General features: G+C 44.6%; 1 pseudogene; it reads left to right on the top strand.

Moving 5' to 3' along the window:
* LOC135505509 (utrophin-like) overlaps positions 1–2853 on the top strand; it is a 224123-nt pseudogene extending 221270 nt beyond the window's left edge.
* The last annotated feature ends 19307 nt before the right edge of the window (positions 2854–22160 follow it).

Here is a 22160-nt window from a genome sequence, read left to right on the forward strand (position 1 = left end):
CTATCTCTCTCTCCCACCCTCTCTCTCTCTCTCGCCTAATAACATCTCAGCTCATCTCAACTCTTCCCATTGCCTTACAGTCAGTTAAACCATTTATTTGTTACGTAGTAGTATTTGGCCGCTCCTTCACAAGAGCCAATTTCGTTTCCCTCTCCAGTATTTTCTTTTTCCCTTGATGTCCATTATGTTAGCCAGTGCTATCTGATTTTTTTTCACAGATTTAATTAAACCTGGGTCAGTTTTGGTATTTATGTCCTCTTAATATGCACCCATAGTCAACACACATTTGCCACGTATCTCTTTTATTCCCTCTTTTCTTATCTATACTGATGGGTTCTGACTTCTACACTTGAAAATATGAAATATCCTTTTTCATGTCACTGAGGGAGAGAGGGGAATGTAGAACGACAACATTTGAGAGAAATAAGCTTTTTGTGCGTAACATTTCTTGGAGTATTTCAGCTCTTGAAACATGGGACCAACACTTTACATGTTGTGTTCATATTTTTGTTCAGTGTAACTCTATTAAAAGTAGTTATTGTAAATTCCTCAAACCCCAGAGTACGGTTGAATAGGTTGAAATGTCCATTGAGATCCCAGCCTCTTGTTCCGAGGAGACGCCGGTGTTACATTTAAAAGCCTCTCCCAGATCCTTAGTGCCCATCTGCGTCCCTTATGTCTCCTGTCTCCTCTCTCTAAATGGGTTGTGAAGGGCTTGAGAGACTGCCAGTCTGTTTGCCAACATGCCCTGATTGCATTTTAAGAGCCTCTGATACTTTATCTGCTGATGTGCGTAGTTCATATCAAAACACAGCAAAAATATATTTATTTTCTATGCATCCCTGAACTCTCATTCCCTCCCCATATAGAAATAACTGTGGGTAGACACATTTCTTTTGTCTTCTTTTGTGTCACGGCTGTCGTAAGAACGGGACCAAGGCGCAGCGGATGTTGAGTTCCACATATTCAATTCAAAGAGAAACTTAAACAAAACAAAATATATAAAAACGAACAACTACACGTGACTACGTGGTGCACCTGCACAAACCCAAAACAATACCCCACAAACACAGGTGGGAAAAATATCTACTTAAATATGATCCCAATTAGAGACAATGATTACCAGCTGCCTCTAATTGGGAATCATACAAAACACCAACATAGAAAATATAAACTAGAACACAACATAGAAATGATAAACTAGAATACCCCCTAGTCGCGCCCTGACCTGCTACACCATAGAGAAACATGTCCTCTCTATGGTCAGGGCGAGACATTCTGAAAGAGTGTATTTGCTCTGCTTAATGTGTATTTTACCTCAGTGATTATTCTGACAGAGAAATGTATTTACCCAGAGATAAGGAGGAGACACTTTTTGATTTTGATCATTTTTGACCTGTCTGACAACTTTGTTTAGTATAGCTCATTTGTGTGCATGTGTGTGCTCACCAGTGTGTGTGTGTGTGTGTGTTTGTATGTGGATGGTCTGCTATGTAATGTGTGTGTTTTATCTCTGTTTTCAGGTGATGTGAGGACCCTCAGAAAGGTCCTTTCGGAGAGGCAGAAACATGCCCAAACATACAGCTTATACGCTCTCCCTTTTCTGTTGGACAGACGGAGAGCTAGAGCCCCTAGCAAGAGACCTCCCTAAAACCCAAAGACATACAGAACTTTACTGCTATTACCACGTCGTCATCGTCTAGTACTATGCAAAATGTACATTTTATGAACTGTAGATTGCACCTGGAGTCGGTTAAACATTTGTCAGTGATTTTTAAGAATATGCCGATTGTTATGGAGTTCGGGGGGTTTGTATAAGAGCATATGCTTTTTGGGATTTTTTTTGTTGCTTTTGTTTTGTTCTGCTTAAACTGGGAATCAAACTGTTTACATTGTTGTTATTCCACTGCCTCCCTCTGCTTGTACCCTCTGCCGTCTCCACGATGGACATGTTCACTGTTTTTCTCTCTGATTTGGGAAAGAGAAGGCCCAATTTAAGATTATCGCCTCAAATGATCATTTTAGACAATCGGCTCTGTGTCAGTCCTTGAAGCTTCACGTTTGTTTTTGAAAATATTTTTCCTCTTTAAAGCGTTAATAATGCTTTTCTGTCGGAGTTGTCATGCCGGCCGCAATTGCAATGTAAACTTAACCCCTTCTGTGCCTATACAGTTGTCACTCCAAGTGTGGCAGACTGGTTTACCGTTGTAGTAATTAATATGGATAGTTGTATTAAGGCCAGATAGTGGAAACAATAAATTAATTGAATTTAAATCTGTTCAGAAATAATCGGGTTTGTAAGTGGCAATTGTAAGAGGTCATTGTGTAGAATAGTTTTATAAATCGATGTAAAAAAAAGAAGAAGAAAGCCATGATTGCCTTGCTACCTCAGACACAAACACCTTTTCATTTGCGTGGTCTGTAACTTGTTTCATTTCAATTTTACTGTACTCGTGACAAGAAAAGGAACCGAAAAACATTCTAAGTGTGTTGCTTATAGATGTGTACTGCTTTGGGGAGATACCTGGTAGACAAAACACATCCTATTACTTTACCACCGATGGGTCTGTGGCCTGCTGCCCATCATCAGTATACCGTGTCTGTATGTGTTGATTTTCCCCTGACAGACCTCTAGCACTGGTCTCTCTCAGCGTTATGCGTTGTGTTTTGTGCTTTGCTATCCTGTAAAACTTGTTCGTTTTAATAACACTACTATAACGTCATCCAACTATGTCCTTGGACTGATGATAGAGATGATGATGATGGTCTTGCCTGAGGTATGCAGTGTAAATTGACCACACTACATGTAATATGGCTACATATGTTTCATTCTAAATACATTTTTATTACAGCTGTTCTTTCTGTGGACTCTTGAGGACGTATTAACAATGTGTGCTTCCCCAGAATTATACATTTGGTCTGCTCTACATGCCGGCAACTGTGTTAGTCTTATAATACAAAACAACAAGTGATAAAAATGGCGAGATCCTTTATGGTGTTGTTTGCAGTACAAATGTCCAACGTCTGTTTAAACAGTTAGGCAATCAAGTGACATTGTGAATACTGAATAGTGTCATTAGGATTGTTGTCAGTTTGTCACAGACAACCCAGTAGATATTACTTTCTAATGTGAAGCATTCTATCACCATTCATAAATTTTTTAAACAAGCACATATGTAAAGTTGTTTATCCTCCCTCCTTGCAAACGTCTCATCAGGAAAATATTACCCAGGATTCACCGCCGTCCCATGGCAGGCATCCATAACAGTTATGATGAAAATGGTCCTCGTTATAAGCAGAAATCTGCCACGTCGCCAGGCGCCCAGCGCGGGCTACATCATTATTATTTATCAGAGAAATTGATTGCGCAGCATGAGGTTCTGTCATTATAGTAATGTTACCAGAGGAAGGCGCTGAGCGGGAACTGAGAGAACAAATGAATGATGGGAAGTAGTTAGCCAACAAACCCAGCTTCCTTCCTTCCACATGCAGTCCTCTGTTACCCCATACTACGCTAAAAACTTATTTCACCAGATTATTACTCACAAGCAGAAGCATTCATCACTTATTCCTGTACACCCTTTTATTTAAAGAGTATATGTCCAATTAATGTTGTTGAAGGTGAGATTCATCTTGGTCATATAAATGGCGCTGAAACTGTTCATGTATGCTCATTGCTTTGCACGCCATTTGTATTATTTTTCAAAGAGATTAGTTTATCAATCACTTCCTTCATCCCTTCAATTCTTCATCTTTCCTTTCTTCCACCTAATTTCTGTCTCTCCATCCGTCCTCCTTTCCTTCCTTCCCTCCTTTCTAAGGTTATCATGACACATCCTAAATGCTGTCATGTAAAAGCAACGCAGTGGAAACTTAACCCCTCACTTCATTTCTCACACCAGCATAGTGCTCAGCCAGAGAAAAGGAGTACTCAGACTTTAACGGTACTCAGACCAATCCCTTGATAATTTTCTTCATGATGATCTTGATCAAATCTATTTGTAGAGCGGCCAGCATGTACCCCAGAGTCACTAATTAGTTGAAGTAGTGCAGCTAGAATATCTGCATGCTGGCAAGTGTGAGCTTCATTTCATCTCCAGTGGCACTCGACTGGTCAGCCTTCGTCCTACAGTTCAATATGTGTATATTTAACCTTTATTTTCCCTGGTAAGTTGACTGAGAACACATTATTTGCAGCAACGGCCTGGGGAATAGTTACAGGGGAGAGGTGGGGGAATGAATGAGCCGATTGGAAGCTGGGCATGATTAGGTGGAACAGCAGCCTCCATATAGTAGTGTATAGTAAGTAGAGCAAGGAGTAAGTCTTTCAACTGCTTAGGCACTGTAGAGATATTTCATCCTCCAATGTCCCAGGGTGTGTCAATTAGTCAAACACACCCAGTTTGTACCCTAGTGATGTTCACACTTGTAAAGGTAAATACATTATTAATAAGTTATGAACTTGTGTACCCAGAGGAGGCTCCTCACCGTGCTCAGTACCACTGACCATTAATTAAAAGCCAAGGCCGAGGCATAGCCGGAACAACTTGTTTAGTGTCCATGGCTGCCCTGAAGTTCAATAACGGAATTGCTCATGCTTAGTTTGCATGAGTTGAAATGTCGCAGAAAACGTCTTGCCACCCAAGCTGATGCTAAAGTGACAAGACGTTCAATCTCAGCCTTGGAAACATGCTTTGACCTTTCTGCTAAAGGCTAAGCTAGTCTTGGCTAGATAGCTGACATCCATGGATGAATACGTCATGCTCACATTCTACAACAGTGTAGCATAGCAGTAAACCTGGACCAGTCATAATCTGCTAACCGGTAGTTCCAGAGGATTGTTGTGCTACTTGTATATCAGTCCATCAATAAGGGCATTCAAACAATAACGGTCCAATTTCATTCATTTGTTATTCTTTTCCTGGTGTGTCACAATCTGTTTGTACTAAATGTCTTTGTTAATAAGTAAAACAAAAAACAACAACCTCTCTCTGCTTTTCCCTCAACTTCCTCAGCTGTCCCCCTACGGGCTTGCTGTGAAGTGGCCAGTCGTCATGGTGGTTCCAGCGAAGGGGACAGGAAGGGAGGGGGAAATGGGCTGGGAGATGTTTTTTTTTTTGCCCTACGTGGTACAGCTCGCACGCTGGCCTCCTCTCTGACCGTCTCCTTTGAGCTGGCAGCCGTGTGTGTGTGTGTGTGTGTGTGTGTGTGTAGTGGCGGCGACAGTGGTGTTGGACGAGCGGGTAGCTGCCTCCTGTCACGGAGGAGGGACAGATGCAGTGAGAGAGAGGGAGGGAAAAAGAGGTTGGTGTGGGCTGGAAACCTGCAGGATGGAGGGAGGGGGAAGGATAGAGAGAGGGAGGGAGAGATACATGAGGAAAGAGGGAGTGAAAGAGAAAGATGGTGTTGGGGTGACAGAGACAGGATACTATACGGTGAGACAGAGTTGTGAAGACAGGGAAACTATAAAGTAAAGTCCCTGAGTCACCTAAAATGAATAAGTAGCTTAATATGCAGGTACTCTGAAAAGTGCTGGTGCATAAATCGTCTGACTGTTTAGAGCAGCGGTGGCATTAGCTGCATCTTTGCCTCGCTCTGTGCGGTCTCTGTCTTGTGAAGTCCTGTTAATGGGTGAACACTGCCATGAGGACGATGCTCCCAGTGAGACTGGCTTTGGCTGGCTGCTACACAGACCATGTTTATCATAGTCAGAGTCTGCATGTTTAGCTAAAGGCCTTAAATAAAGGGAGGTAGACAGATCTGGGGAGGGGAGAGAGGGAACTAACACATCCCACTCTTCAGATATATCACTGCTGCCTAATGCACTTCATTCACACTCCTACTAATACGACAGAGTGCAGACAGACTTCCAGTCACACACAGCCACCGCGCTGCGGCTTTAGCATAAATCACACTCATCTACTCATTTCTCTCTTCTCTCATTCCCATTAATTTCTAGTACTGTGCCGCTTTCACCCTTTTCTCTTAAATTAATGTTCTCACTCGCCACACCTCTTGTGCTTTCTCTTCTTAATGTGTTTTTCCTCAGTTCTCTATCCATTTTCCCATTTCACCTCCTTTCTATCACGCTCATCATCTTTCCTTTCCTCTCTCTCTCTACTGTGCCCTCTGATTCACACGCTAACCGAGCCATTAGCACTAGCAATCACCCACACATTTTTCATCCCACTTTTACAAGATGATTGCATTGCCCCTTTGACAGACACACACTGACACATCTTCCCTGCAGCCATGATAGATCTATTGAGTTTTCCCCCCCCAAAAAAAGGTTTAATTCTACTCCTCTTCTCTTCTGTCATGGCACTTTTCCTACCGCCGAGCACAGGCCTGGAGCTAATGGGGGGAGTCGAATATAAATCAGTGTGTCGGGGGTGGAGGCATTTGGGAGGGGTGGAGGATCAGTCAAAACTTCCATAGTGCCATTACAGTATGGGTCATTAGCTATGCTCTGATATTTGGCATCACGGGGCTGCTGCCGCCATACCGCTAGCATGTGCAAATCACACCAATGAACAACAGGCCTTTATTTACTTTCTGTTCATTCCCCTTTTTCTCCCATGTTCATGCCGTGGCATTCCCCCGCTGCAAAGGGTGAACTGGGCCTGGAGCTGTAAACTTAAAGATTGACTGTCATGTCTTGTTCTATTATTACAAAAGAAAAGGATTCAGGCAAGTGATGAATAATTACTGTTATGGATCAGTGAACAATAACATTATTGATAGTTCACGGATGATTTCTGGCAACTCTTAAATTAAGTTCTGAGGATAATTATTCAAACAAATACGTTTTGGCCAACATTGAAAGTGTCTGTTTTGTGTTTAGTCCCCGTTTGTTTTACTAAGTCATGTTGACAAAAATGAGGCAATCCTAAAGCGATAGAATGCGAAACTTCTGAATTCAATAACAAGCTTTTGCATAATCAACCTTAGTTCTGCTGGGAGAAGGCCTGCTGCTGATCAGTCTTCTTAGATAGATGTATTAAACCACACACCAATTTAGCTCTGTAGGCCCTGTTCATAGAGATCCTATTAAATTACTAGAGTGGCTATGACATAAACCCCCCAAAATGGATTGAAAATTGCAGCCAAATAGAACTTTTCAACTGTCAAAACAATAACACGTTATATATCCAGTAAACATCCGGCGCTGCAGTGCGTCATAATTGCTAGTTAGTTGACTAATTAGCACAAAGTTCGTATTTCTCAATCCAACCAAATGAAATGGAACAAACAAGTTATATACACACATTGACTTATTGCTGCCAGATCCACAAAACAAAATCATCAGACAACATTTATTTCCCATTTATTATCCGTTTGCTCTGGTGGTGCTACATTTGGCTACCACAACAAATAACCACAGAGCTATGGTGATCTGACCATGACTCCATTTTGCTCCTCCTGTGCTAAGAAATATTCAACACTGGTCTGACCAATCGGAATCCCCACTTCAAGCTAGATTTGATCACGAGGACTGGGACATATTCCGGGTAGCCTCAGAGAATAATATCGACGTATACGCTGATTCGGTGAGTGAGGAGACGTTGTACCCACTGTGATGGATGGCGGCATTTGCGCAAAACCTTGTGCGGGAGCAAGACGTCAGTGTCTGGTGTTCCCTTTGTAATATGTGATTATCTGTAGGCCTTTGCAGCATATGTCTTGTGTCTGAGGGTTTGAATTTCCACTTTGTACTGACGTTTTGCCTGTTTGTTTGCCTTACAGAGGGAATAACTACACTGTTTGTATTCAACCATATTTTCAGTCACCTTGTGATGGTTAAATGTGATGGTTTGCGCTTTCAGTTTTGCACGAATGCTGCCATCTATCCACGGTTTCTGGTTTGGATAGGTTGTAATAGTCACTGTGGGAACAACATCCCCTATACCGTTCCTGATGAACTCAGTCACCGTGTCCGTGTATACATCAATGTTATTCTCAGAGGCTACCCGGAATATATCCCAATCCACGTGATCAAAACAATCTTGAAGCATGGATTCCGATTGGTCAGCCTAGCATTGAATAGACCTTAGCATGGGTACTTCCTGTTTGAGTTTCTACCTATAGGATTGGAGGAGCAAAATGGAGTTGTGATCTGATTTGCCAAAGGCAGGGCAGGGGAGGGACTTGTAGGTATCCCGGAAGGGGATGTAGCAATGGTCGAGTGTTTTCCCAGAGTGAGTAGTACAGTCAATGTGTTGATAGAACTTCGGTAGCGTTTTCCTAAAATTTTCTTTGTTAAAATCCCCAGCTACAATAAATGCGACCTCAGAATATGTGGTTTCCAGTTTGCATGAAGTCCAGTGTAGTTCCTTGGGGGAGGGGGAATATACACGTGGGAGGTAATATGGTAATACACTCTTGGGAGGTAATACGGTCTGAATTTGATTGTGAGGTATTCTAGGTCAGGTAAACAAAAGGATTTGAGTTGCTGTATGTTATCACAATCACACCATGTTAAGTTAATGAAACATACACCACACCTTTCTTCTTCCCAGAGAGTTCTTCATTCCTGTCTATGCGATGTACTAAGTTCCACCCTGTATGGACGGGGACAGAATTTCCCTAGAGAGCCATGATTGCGTGAAACAGAGTATTTTGTAGTCCCTGATGTCTTTCTAGAAGGAGATCCTCGCCCTGAGCTCATCTACTTTATTGTAGACTTAACATTAGCGATAATATACTCAGAAATCCACTCCAAATACCTCTTCTCTGCCGGTGGTGTCTTGGATTAGCATCTGGGATACGTTCAATTGCCCTGTGAACAAAGATTCCAATTACGGAAAGATATATTTCTGATCATAATGCTGGTGAGTTTCCGCCACTCTGACATCCCAAAGTTATTTCCGGCTGTATGGAATAACACAAACAACTTTCTGGGCTAATAATGTAAGAAATAACACACAAACAAAAAAAATACTGCAAAGTTGTTTAGTATAGAAATAACAAGCCACATGTTCAAGTTGAATGGTTATATGTCTGTGTAAGAATTGCTTGACACTATGGGCTACTGTATGTTTAAGCTTAAACTCTATTCGACCAGATAGGTTCGCTACTGGAGCAGTAGGGAGAAATGAAGACCACACAACTGAATCATTTAGGAAAAGAATGCTGGCTTGTATTTTGTACATTTAAAAAGAAATTTAAAAAATAATGAACTTGAGTAAATATTGATGTGTGAAATTTGTACGATGAGATAAATATGAATTCAATACATCAACAGCACAATAGATGGCTATATATTCAGCCTAGAGTTAACTAGGGTGTACCCAACTCTATTTTAGTCTGAGGGTGTCTCAGATTTCAATGTGCAAAGTTCAATAGAAATACAATAAACACGAATCCAGAGAAAAAAACACCCAATTCAAAAAGAATACTGACTTATAAACCACTATAAGATGAAATCAAATGTGAGTGACTGTGCATATCAATAAACACTGTAAGATGCTTAAATGTGGTATGTTCTTATGACAGACTCACTACAATGTATGGCACAACGATGTCTTGCAACAAAGAATCCTACCACAACGTAGTATGGCAGTGCAAATTCAGTGTCCTCCAAGGAAAAGGAAAATAAATCATCCCATGCAAATCTTCTTATGGATGTCCTGGACTCGCCATCCATGGTGGAACTCAAAAAATATGACCTGTTTTACAAACAGGATCACACCAGACACATACCATGAGTACCTTTCATATAAACATTAATATAGCCCTTATCTTTAATATCTTACAGGAATAAGAAAATACAGGACAAGGCTCACATTAACAAAAACAATAAACTAGCCTGAGCAAATGGAACGTACTAGTCCTTACACCCATTTTTTATAAAGTAATATAATACATAAATGTGTACCACAATGGATTACGATAATATCTAAATACATTGATAAAAGTATGAAAAAAAATTGTTCGCAATGCATGATTAGCATGATCACTAACGTTTTCTATTTCAATTGATTAATAGCTGAACTAGCCAAAATGTTAACGGCTTGTGCTTATTGTGACGGCCCTGAATTTGCCTGGACCGTCTCAGTGCTTCTCCTTCCAATAGAGTGCTTCCCCTTCAATTCACAATTAAATAGCGAGCATTAGCTGTGCAAAAGTGGGGTTGTGATAGTGGAGCGAATGAGGATGTGTTCAACCCTCAGTTCCAAAGCTTCTTTACGCCGTTTGTTTTGTTGTATTTAAAAGTGTGCTTCGTAGCTATGTCTCAAGTTTAACCAGGATCGGATCCTCTCATTGCCTCATTTGGATTACACATCTCAGTTAGTCTCTGCTGGTTCTTCATGGCCTTTCTCCGCTGGAGACCTGTTGGTGGATTGGATTGTCTGACTACAATGCACACAACCCACCTGTCACCCCTACAAACAACCTCAAGTCAATACCGTCACAGTATGCTTGGTTCCGTATGAACTCACACAAAATGCTAGCAATAGCTTAGGTAGCCTAATCGCTAGCAGCTTGTTCTTCTTGTTCTCCTTGTGAAAACCAAATCCTGGCATCAATCTTTCCCTCAACCCCTGCACAGCACGTTGGTATAGATAAGTGAGTATTTTTAGTTCAGTCTTATTCAACTTCTCACAACAATTTGAAAGTTATTTTTTTCTTCCTAAGAATGGCGGTAGCTCTTCACGTTCCGTTCTAGCTCCTTTTCAACATGTCGCCCATGGTGTAGAACGTGAGGTTAGGAGAGGGACTAAGATAAAATATTGATTTTGATTGGTTCAAAATAAATTGCTCTTCATGCAGATTCTGACAGCTGATTTGTAATAGCTGTCAACTTTTAAACATCATAAATGATGTGTTACTGGAATCTCACTAGTAACGACAAGTATTCAACATTAGTTGACCTGAGTCACCTGCATTGGGCATGCATGCCATAAATCATCTCAAATTCACTGTAAGCAATTGCATCAAAAGGGTCAAAAGGTCATATCAGGTTTTCAATGAATAACTTCAAATGAGGCCCCATCTCACCCGCAGAGAGGGGAAAGGAAAGAACTAGGGGTGGTTAACAACTCACGCCATTTTATAAATCAAGGAGATAAGATGCAGGTTTTGTTTATTTTATGCCATTAAAAATGTTATAAGGTAAATACTGCAACTTGGAAAATATACCCACGACATGAACAAAGTTTCCATCCTATGCATTGTGCATGTAATAGGAACAAATTATGAAAGTGTTTTTGTTAAGAGATGGATATGATTTGAGAAACTATGAGAATTGTTTTATATACATTTTGCAAATGACAAGTCACGCCCCCAACTGAGGTCAGAGTATGTGTCAGCCTGACGGAACTGCCCCTTTCAAACAAACTGCATAAATGATGGGTAACAAATTTAACATACCAGACCACAAAAGCGTGAAGCTGCAGCTACATGTTAAAGTGGTTTGAACTTTGAATCTCAACGAGGTAGAAATGATAAACTCACCTCCCAGATAATCACTGGTACAGTTGTAAAGTATCTTCGAAAGCAAATTTAAGTGGGACCATCCTGTTACTCTGCTCAAACCATTGACACGGCTGGCTAGCCTATCTTCAAAGAAGCATCTTCAAGGGCTAATGGAAAGAAAATAAACTGTAGTTCTGTTCAGGACTACACGACAAGTCACTGGATACAGGACAACTACAGAGAAGAACAACAGTGTTGGAACACTTTTGGACAATCACAGCCTTACAAGTGCACAGTGAAAAGGCCCATCACCCTTTAATATGCGGACCTGTCCACCGAGAGAGATTCACGATGGACCAGGCATTTCACGTAAATACATTCATGTGTTACTCAAAGAGGGCGGCGGTTCGTGTGCGAAGTATATGATTGCTGTAAGTGAGAGTTTCTAAATGTACCAATGTTAAGTGTCTCTGTCCCTCTCTCTCTTGCCCTCCATCTCTTTATAAACAAGCAGCTATATTGAGGTCAGTCTGCTAGGGACCCATTTTTTACGTATTAAATGTGTATGTTTAGCCTGTGTTACTATTTAATTATTGTGTAAATTAAATTATTAAACCAATTCTGTGTAGTACTGAATCATATGTAAGGCTCGCGTTTTTGCAGATGCAAGGAGGTTACAACTGTTCAGAATGATTTGATACGAGGTTATGATTAATACGTTGACTGTTTCTAGATGTGATAGGTAAAGACCTTAAGCGTTTTAATTCAGGAGATGGTAACTCTTTAAAGAACCACTCTCGTGGTGCCCCAGATCCTAATGAGTTAATTGTTACATGATTAATTTAATCAGGTAGCATCCATTATCAATTGCATACACCTGATAGCAATGGGTGTGGCAGAAATAGCCAAATTCATTAATCTGAAGGGTTTCCATATATGTGTGTTGAAGTCGGAAGTTTACATACACTTAGGTTGGAGTCATTAAAACTTGTTTTTCAACCACTCCACAAATGTCTTGCTAACAAACTATAGTTTTGGCAAGTCGGTTAGGACATCTACTTTGTGCGTGACACAAGTAACTTGTCCAACAATTGTTTACAGACAATACACGTTGGTTTGCGGATGGCCATTATATCATAGAAGAAGATGAAGAAAAAGCACATCCTTTCAATCCTGGTCCTTCTTCCAGACAGAACTGAGTAATTGAGCATGACAATCAACTAGTATGTGTCATTGAAACGTGAGTACAAGCTTTTTATCTTATAGAAGAGGACTCCCTCACCATTAGCTTTATACTGTTTGTTTGCCATGCAGCCACAGATAGATTAGCCTGGCCTACCATCTGCATGCTATTGCTGGCCATTCTTTGCAAACTGCTGCTACATTTATGCAGAGCTTTACCCGTTTTATATGCTTATTGCATATTCCATTAACAGCTCATTTGATGATGCATGTTCATTGCTTTTATTTGCACCTTTGTCTCCATACAAAGCCAACCAAGTCTCAATTCAAGTCTCGTGTCAACTGTCAATCATTCCCTTCATTTTTAAAGACTATTAAACTGAACTGCATCTGCTTCCGCTTGCTGGAGTCCCACAGTAGATGGGCATAACCCTCACCTAAACCTCAAATCAGTTACAATTGTGTGACAGACAGGCTCGGAACCAACGTTTTGGTCAGTTACTCTGCTCTTATTAGGGGAGGACATGCAGGAAATGCATAAAAGCACCCATTGGTCCTATTCAGGTGAGACCTTTGTACCTGGATGGCCCTTTGTGTATAGGCTGGATGGTGCGGTTGCTCTTGGTTTATTTGGGAGCAAACATTTCTTGACCATGTCATCTTGAAGAAATGTTTTGAATCAGGTGCAGAGAGCAGATAGCGATATAAAGTTTTATTCTCCGGTGAACAAAATAAACACGGTCAACCCAAATACACACAGGGTGAAATTATTCAACACAGGATAACAGACTAACCGGAGAATAAGAAACACAAAACACCGACAGACAAAATGAATGACAAAATAAACAATCCCGGGACAACATTTTACATTTACAAAACAAGAGCGGGACAATCCAGTGGAACAGCCATTAAATACAGACACTAATTAACTAAACAAGACACAGGTGAAACCAATCAGACAAAACCAACAGATACACAGGCCAACCTACAAAAGGGATCGTGTAGTGGCTAGTAGGACGGTGACAACGACCGCCGAGCACCGCCTGAACGGGCAGGAGAGCCAACCTCGGCGGAAGTCGTGACAGTACCCCCCCCCCTGACGCGCGGCTTCCGCAGCGTGCCGCCACTGTCCTCGAGGACGACCCGGAGGACGAGGTGCTGGGCGATCCGGGTGGAGGCGGTGGAAATCTATCAGGAAGGAAGGGTCCAAAATGTCCCTCACCGGAACCCAGCATCTCTCCTCCGGGCCGTACCCCTCCCAGTCCATGAGGTACCGTAGGCCCCCCACCCGGCGTCTCGAATCCAGAATGCCTCGAACTGTAAACGCCGGGGGCCCCTCGATGTCCAGAGGGGGCGGAGGGACCTCAGGCACCTCACCTTCTTGCAGGGGACCAGCCACCACCGGCCTGAGGAGAGACACATGAAACGAGGGGTTAATACGGTAACACATAGGAAGTTGTAACCTATAACACACCTCGTTTATTCTCCTCAGGACTTTGAACGGCCCCACACACTGCGGTCCCAGCTTCCGACAGGGCAGGTGGAGAGACAGGTTTCGGGTCGAGAGCCAGACCCTGTCCCCCGGTGCAAACACGGGGGTCTCACTGCGGTGCTGTTCAGCGCTCCTCTTCTGCCGTTCTTCCTCTAACCGTAATGAGTCCTGAACGGCTTTCCAGGTGTCCTTGGAGCGCTGTACCCATTCCTCCACCGCAGGAGCCTCGGTCTGACTCTGATGCCATGGAGCCTGGACCGGCTGGTAACCTAACACACACTCAAAAGGAGACAAGTTAGTAGAGGAGTGGCGTAAGGAGTTCTGGGCTAGTTCGGCCCATGGAACATACCTTGCCCACTCACCAGGCCGGTCCCGACAATAGGACCGCAAAAACCTGCCCACATCCTGGTTAACGCGCTCCACCTGCCCATTACTCTCGGGGTGAAAACCTGAGGTTAAGCTAACCGAGACCCCCAGTCTCTCCATAATTGCCCTCCACACTCTGGACGTGAATTGGGGACCCCGATCAGAGACGATGTCCTCAGGCACCCCATAGTGCCGGAATGTTGTGGAACGGGGAGGGGTTGTGATTTCCCTCTAGGTAGGTACCAAGGAGCCTTGCTCTGAGCACACACTGAGCAGGAGGAGACATAAAATCTCACGTCTTTAGCCAGTGTGGGCCACCAGTATCTCCCTCTCAGACTCTGCACTGTCCTCTTGATACCAGGATGACCCGAGGAGGGAAGAGTATGAGCCCACCTAATCAGCTTGTCCCGGACCACCCTCGGAACGTACTTGGTCCCTACTGGACAGTTAGGAGGAGCCGGCTCTGACCGTGAGGCCCTCTCTATCTCAGCGTCCACCTCCCATACCACCGGTGCCATGAGACATGACGGTGGAATGATGGGAATTGGCTCTACTGACCATTCCTCGGTATCATAGAGGCGAGACAGTGCGTCAGCTTTGGTGTTTTGGGAGCCTGGCCGATATGTGAGGGTAAACTGGAACCTAGTAAAAAACATGGCCCATCTAGCCTGACGTGGATTTAGTCTCTTAGCTGCCCGGATGTACTCAAGATTACTATGGTCAGTCCAGATGAGAAAAGGGTATTTAGCCCCCTCAAGCCAATGTCTCCACACCTTCAGAGCCTTGACTACAGCTAACAACTCCCGGTCCCCCACATCATAGTTTCGCTCCGCTGGGCTGAGCTTGCTCGAAAAGAAAGCACACGGGCGGAGTTTGGATGACACGCCCGAGCGTTGGGACAGCATGGCTCCAACCCCAGCCTCGGACACATCCACCTCCACTATGAACGCTAAAGAGGGGTCCGGATGCTCCAACACGTGTGCATTGGTGAACAGCTCCTTCAGACGACTGAAAGCTCTGCCCGCCTCTGCTGACCAGCGCAAGCGCACCGGTCCTCCCTTCAGCAGTGAGGTGATGGGAGCAAAACCCTGGATAAACCTCCGGTAGTAATTGGCAAACCCTAAAAACCGCTGCACTTCTTTCACCGTGGTCGGAGTCGGCCAATTACGCACGGCTGTAACGCGATCATCCTCCATCACCACCCCGGAGGTGGAAATACGATACCACAGGAAGGAAACGGACTGTTTGAAAAACTCACATTTCTCCGCCTTGCAATACAGGTCATGCTCCAGTAGTCGCCCAAGTACCTTACGCACCAGAGACACATGCTCCGCGCGTGTGGCAGAATAGATCAAGATGTCATCAATGTACACAACCACTCCCTGCCCGAGCAGGTCTCGGAGAATCTCATCTACGAAGGATTGAAAAATGGCTGGAGCATTCTTCAACCCGTATGGCATGACGCAGTCCTCATAATGACCAGAAGTAGTACTAAATGCAGTTTTCTACTCATCTCCTCCCCGGATACGTACCAGATTATACGCGCTCCTCAGGTCCAGTTTTGTGAAGAATCGCGCCCTGTGAAATGATTCCATTACCATAGCGATCAAAGGTAGTGGGTAACTAAACCCCACTGTGATGGAATTTAGACCTCTATAATCAATACACGGACGCAGACCTCCGTCCTTCTTCCTCACAAAAAAGAAGCTTGAGGAGACGGGTGATATGGAGGGCTGAATGTACACCTGTCCCAGCGATTCGGAAACATATGTTTCCATCGCAACTGTCTCCTCCTGGGACAATGGATACACGTGACTCCTAGGAAGTGCAGTGTTTTCCAGAAGGTTTATCGCGCAGTCCTCTCGACGATGAGGTGGGTATTGGGTCGCCTTCCCTTTACTGAAGGCGATAGCCAAATCGGCATATTCAGAGGGAATGCGCACGGTGGAAACTTGGTCTGGACTCTCCACCGTAGTCGCACCAACGGCAACTCCTATGCACCTACCTGAACACTCCTCTGACCACCCCTTAAGAGCCCCCTGTCGCCAGAAAATCACCGGGTTGTGTTGAGCTAACCAGGGAACCCCCAACACCACTGGAAACACAGGTGAATCTATAAGGAACAGGCTAATCTGCTCCTTATGATCACCCTGCGTTACCATGTCCAGCTGCACCGTAGCCTCCCTAATTACTCCTGACCCTAATGGTCGGCTATCTAAGGATAGCACGGGGAAAGATCGATCTAACGACACCAGAGGAATCCCTAGCCTTAACGCAAGCCCACGATCCATAAAATTCCCAGCTGCGCCTGAATCGACTAGCGCCTTATGCTGTAGAGAGGGGGAAACCCAGGGAAAGAAATCAATACAAACACATGACCGACAGGAAGCTCTGAATGAGTTTGGTGCTTACTCACCTGGGGTGATCGAGCAGTGTTCCGCCTGTCGTCCCGACTCCTAGATGAGTTCCTCCAGCACCGGTCGGACGTGTGCCCTCGTCGACCACAACTGGTGCAGGAGGACACTCCTCCTCCGGTCCCCCTTGAAGCCGTACCTCCTAATTCCATAGGGATAGGAACAGGGGGGCTGGGGATTGGAAACGACAGGACCTGATCCGAACGCCCGCGAGCAGCCAGCAGGTTGTCGAGACGGATAGCCAGATCGATAAGTCCATCCAGTGTGAATGTGGTGTCCCGACATGCCAGCTCCCTGCTGACGTCCTCCCTGAGACTACATCTAAAATGATCAATCAAGGCCCTGTCGTTCCATCCTGCTCCTGCTGCCAAAGTCCTAAACTCTAGGGCAAAATCCTGTACGCTCCTCGTCTCCTGACGCAGGTGGAACAGCCGTTCACCAGCCGCCCGACCCTCTGGTGGATGGTCAAAAACAGCTCGGAATCGGCGGGTGAACTCTGGGTAATTATCCTTAGCCGAGTCCGGACGTATGATGGAGGACCCTCTCTTCCATCGATGGGAGAGGAGACCCTGCTGCTCCTGCTGATTCCATGGGGGTGCAGGATTCTGTCACGTCTAATCAAGGTGGGTGGAATCAGGCGCAGAGAGCAGATAGCGATATAAAGTGTTATTCTCCGGTGAACAAAATAAACACGGTCAACCCAAATACACACAGGGTGAAATTATCCAACACAGGATAACAGACTAACCGGAGAATAAGAAACACAATAACACCGACAGACAAAATGAATGACAAAATAAACAATCCCGCACAAAACAAGGGCGGGACAACCTACATTAAATACAGACACTAATTAACTAAACAACACACAGGTGAAACCAATCAGACAAAACCAATAGATACACGAAAAAGGGATCGGTAGTGGCTAGTAGGACGGTGACAACGACCGCCGAGCACCGCCTGAACGGGCAGGAGAGCCAACCTCGGCGGAAGTCGAGACAGTTTGACCATCAGTTTATTAATGTTTATTAATATTAATCATATTTATTAATATTTATTAATATTCGAGATGTTCATTATGTAAAGCAACTGCAGTAACGTCCTTTTCTTTTCAGTAGGTTTGTTTGGGGATACTTTGCTGGTTTGAGGTTGAGCAGTTTAGTTTATTGGCAGCTCCCTCTAATAAGACAAGTCAGTCAGTGTAAGATCCTTAGAGGAAGTGGAGGGCCATCAGTATATTTCATAAAAACAGTGAAACATTAAAGATATTTTTTTAAATGAACTATACTAAATATATTCAAGTCACCAAATCCCTCCGTTTTGTTCACGTTTGGCTATGAAAAAAACCTGTATTCAGTTGCAGCCTCAAGCTCATTAGCATAATGTAACGTTAACTATTTATGAAAATCGCAAATGAAATGAAATAAATATGCTATCTCTCAAGCTTAGCCTTTTCTTAACAACACTGTCATCTCAAATTTTCAAAATATGCTTTTCAACCATAGCAAAACAAGCATTTGTGTAAGAGTATTGATAGCTAGCGTAGCATTTAGCGTAGCATTTAGCAGGCAACATTTGCACAAAAACCAGAAAAGCATTCAAATAAAATCATTTACCTTTGAAGAACTTCGGATGTTTTCAATGAGGAGACTCTCAGTTACATAGCAAATGTTCCGTTTTTCCTGAAAGATTCTTTGTGTAGGAGAAATCGCTCCGTTTTGTACATCACGTTTGGGTGCCAAAAAAAACGAAAATTCAGTCATCAATACGGCAAACTTTTTTCAAAATTAACTCCATAATATCGACTGAAACACGGCAAACGCTGTTTAGAATCAATCCTCAAGGTGTTTTTCACATATGTCTTCATTGATATATCGTTCGTGGAAGTCTACTTTCTCCTCTGAATCCCATGGAAAAATACTTGCAGCTGAAGATGACGCACCAATTTCGACGGAGGACACCGGGCGGACACCTGGCAAATGTAGTCTCTTATGGTCAATCTTCCAATGAAATGCCTACAAATACGTCACAATGCTGCAGACACCTTGGGGAAACGGCAGAAATTGTGGGCTAATTTCTGTCGCATTCACAGCCATATAAGGAGACATTGGAAAACAGAGCTTCAAAACTTTTGCTCATTTCCTGTTTGAAGTTTCATCTTGGTTTCGCCTGTAGCATCAGTTCTGGGGCACTCACAGATAATATATTTGCAGTTTTGGAAACGTCAGAGTGTTTTCTTTCCAAATCTGTCAATTATATGCATAGTCGAGCATCTTTTTGTGACAAAATATTGTGCTTAAAACGGGCACATTTTTTTTATCCAATAATGAAATAGCGCCCCTATAGATTCAAGAGGTTAAGCGGGCGGGTGTTAAGAAGAGCGGTTTGGCGGGTAATTTTTCGGAGGATGCATGACTCGACCTTCGCCACCCAAGCCTGTTGGGGAGTTGCAGTGATGAGACGAGATTGAAAAAGGGGAGAAAAAAACAATAAATAAATAAAGAACTATGGTTTTGTTTGTTACTGTTTATGGTCATCTTGTGAACTCTGTCAGCTGAGTCTCAGAACGCTAGTGGACAGATCTAAGAAGTCATTTTGGTGTACTCTTGTTAACGTGTGTCAAACAAGCAAACCTAATCCTCTAAGCTTTAATAGACTGCTCATTCTTTATATCTGCCTTTGTACTGTTTCCTTGTAATGGGCCTAGAACCTGTCTAACGTTTAGTCCGTTGCATTGTTCAGAACTGTTGACCCAACTCTACAGGTCTCGTCACAAACCTGTCAATTCTGGTTTTACGTGTTTCCCTCATTATTAAATTGTAACTGTAATGGCCGTCGTCGGTGGAATAAGGATCGGATCAAAGCGCAGCGTCGTAAGTGTTCATGACGATTTTTAATTGAAACAAACTGAACACTGAAATACAAAACAATAAACGATGTGAACAAAATGAAAACCGAAACAGTACTGTGTGGTAAAAACAAACACCCACAAACCAAAAGTGAAACCCAGGTCCCTAAGTATGATTCTCAATCAGAGACAACTAACGACAACTGCCTCTGATTGAAAACCATACTAGGCCGAACTCAAAAACCAACATGCCTATAGGGGAGGGTCTGGGTGGGCGTCTGTCCGCGGTGGCGGCTCTGGCGCGGGACGTGGACCTCAGTTCACCATAGTTTTTGTCCGCCTCCTCAAACTGCCCCCGTGGCCTCTTACGAGCGGCGACCCTCACGCCGACCTCCGACTGGGGACCCTAGCCATGGGTCCCGAATGGACGGGAGACTCCGGCAGCTCCAGAGTGAATGGCGATTCTGGCATCGCCTGGCTGACTGACGGCTCTGGCGGCTCCTGGCTGACTGACGGCCCTGGCGGCTCCTGGCTGACTGACGGCTCTGGCGGCTCCTGGCTGGCTGACGGCTCTGGAGGCTCCTGGCTGGCTGGTGGCTCTGGCGGCTCCTGGCTGCCGGCGGCTCTGGCGTCTCCTGGCTGACTGGCGGCTCTGGCGGCTCCTGGCTGACTGGCTGCTCCTGTCTGACTGGCAGCTCTGGCGGCTCCTGGCTGACTGGCGGCTCTGGCGGCTCCGGACAGACGGGAGACTGTGGCGGCTCAGGACAGGTGGGAGCACCTATAGGGAGAAGACGGAGAGACAGCCTGGTGCTGGGTGCTGCCACCGGAGGGCTGGTGCGTGGAGGTGGCACCGGATAGACCGGACCGTGCAGGCGCACTGAAGCTCTTGAGCACCGAGCCTGCCCAACCTTACCTGGTTGAATGCTCCCCGTAGCCAGGCCAGTGCGGCGAGGAGGAATCGCCCACACTGGGCTGTGCTGGCGAACCGGGAACATCATGCGTAAGGCTGGTGCCATGTACGCCGGCCCCAGGAGACGCACTGGAGACCAGATGCTTAGAGCTGGCTTCATGGCACCTGGCACGATACCCACTCTAGCCCGGCCGATACGAGGAGCTGGAATGTACCGCACCGGGCTATGCACACGCACTGGGGACACCGTGCGCTCCACCTCATAACACGGTGCCTGCCCACTCCCTCTCGCTCTCCGGTAAGCACGGGGAGTTGGCTCAGGTCTCCTACCTAACTTAGCCACACTCCCCATGTGACACCCCCAATACATTTTGGGGCTGCCTCTCGGGCTTCCTTGCCAACCGTGTTCCCTTGTATCGCTGGCTCCTCTCTCCGGCTGCCTCTGCTCTCCTATTTGCTTCCACCTTTTCCCATGGGAGGCGATCCTGGTGCGTGAAGGTAGCACCGGATAGACCGGACCGTGCAGGCGCACTGGAGCTCTTGAGCACCGAGCCTGCCCAACCTTACCTGGTTGAATGCTCCCCGTAGCCAGGCCAGTGCGGCGAGGTGGAATAGCCCGCATTGGGCTGTGCTGGCGTAAGTGAACGGATGATATCTGCATGTGTGGTTCCTACCGTGAAGCATTGAGGAGGTGTGGGGGTGCTTTGCTGGTGACACGGTCAGTGATTTTATTTAGAATTCAAGGCACACTTAACCAGCATAGCCTCCAGAGCATTCTGCAGTGATACGCCATCCCATCTCGTTTGCGCTTAGTCCCACTATCATTTGTTTTTCAACAGGACAATAACCCAACACACACCTTCAGGCTATGTAAGGGCTATTTGACTAAGGAGAGTGATGGAGTGCTGCATCAGATGACCTGGCCTCCACAATCACCTGACCTCAACCCAATTAAGATGGTTTGGGATGTGTTGGACCGCAGAGTGAAGGAAAAGCTGCAAACAAGTGCTCAGCATATGTGGGAACTCCTTCAAGACTTAGAAAAGCCTTCCTCAAGAAGCAGGTTGAGAGAATGCAGAGAGTGTGCAAAGCTATCATCAAGGCAAAGGGTGGCTACTTGAAAAGTCTAAAATATAAAAATATATTTTGATTGGTGTAACACTTTTTATTGGTTACTACATGGTTATTGGTTACTACTACATTCCATGTGTGTTATTTCATCATTTTGATGTGTTCACTATTCTACAATATAGAAAACGTTTGACTTGTACTGAATTTCTTTTGTTGTTTTTACTGGACTGATGGTCTGCATCTGATGGTCATTCTGAGGGGAGGGAGCAGCGGTGAAGCTGCCTCTCACCTGACTCACTGTCCCTCCTCTCTGCCTCCCTTTAGCTGATGGTGAACCTTAAGTCGCACTGCATTATTTTTTCCTCAGCCAAATTCATGTTACTCCTATGACCAAAGAAAGACAATCGCTAATACAGAAAGAGCAGTTGTTCCTAATGTTTTGTACAGTATAGTAAGCAT

This window comes from Oncorhynchus masou, chromosome 19, assembly GCF_036934945.1.
Source record: "Oncorhynchus masou masou isolate Uvic2021 chromosome 19, UVic_Omas_1.1, whole genome shotgun sequence".
NCBI classification, from domain to species: Eukaryota; Metazoa; Chordata; class Actinopteri; order Salmoniformes; family Salmonidae; genus Oncorhynchus; species Oncorhynchus masou.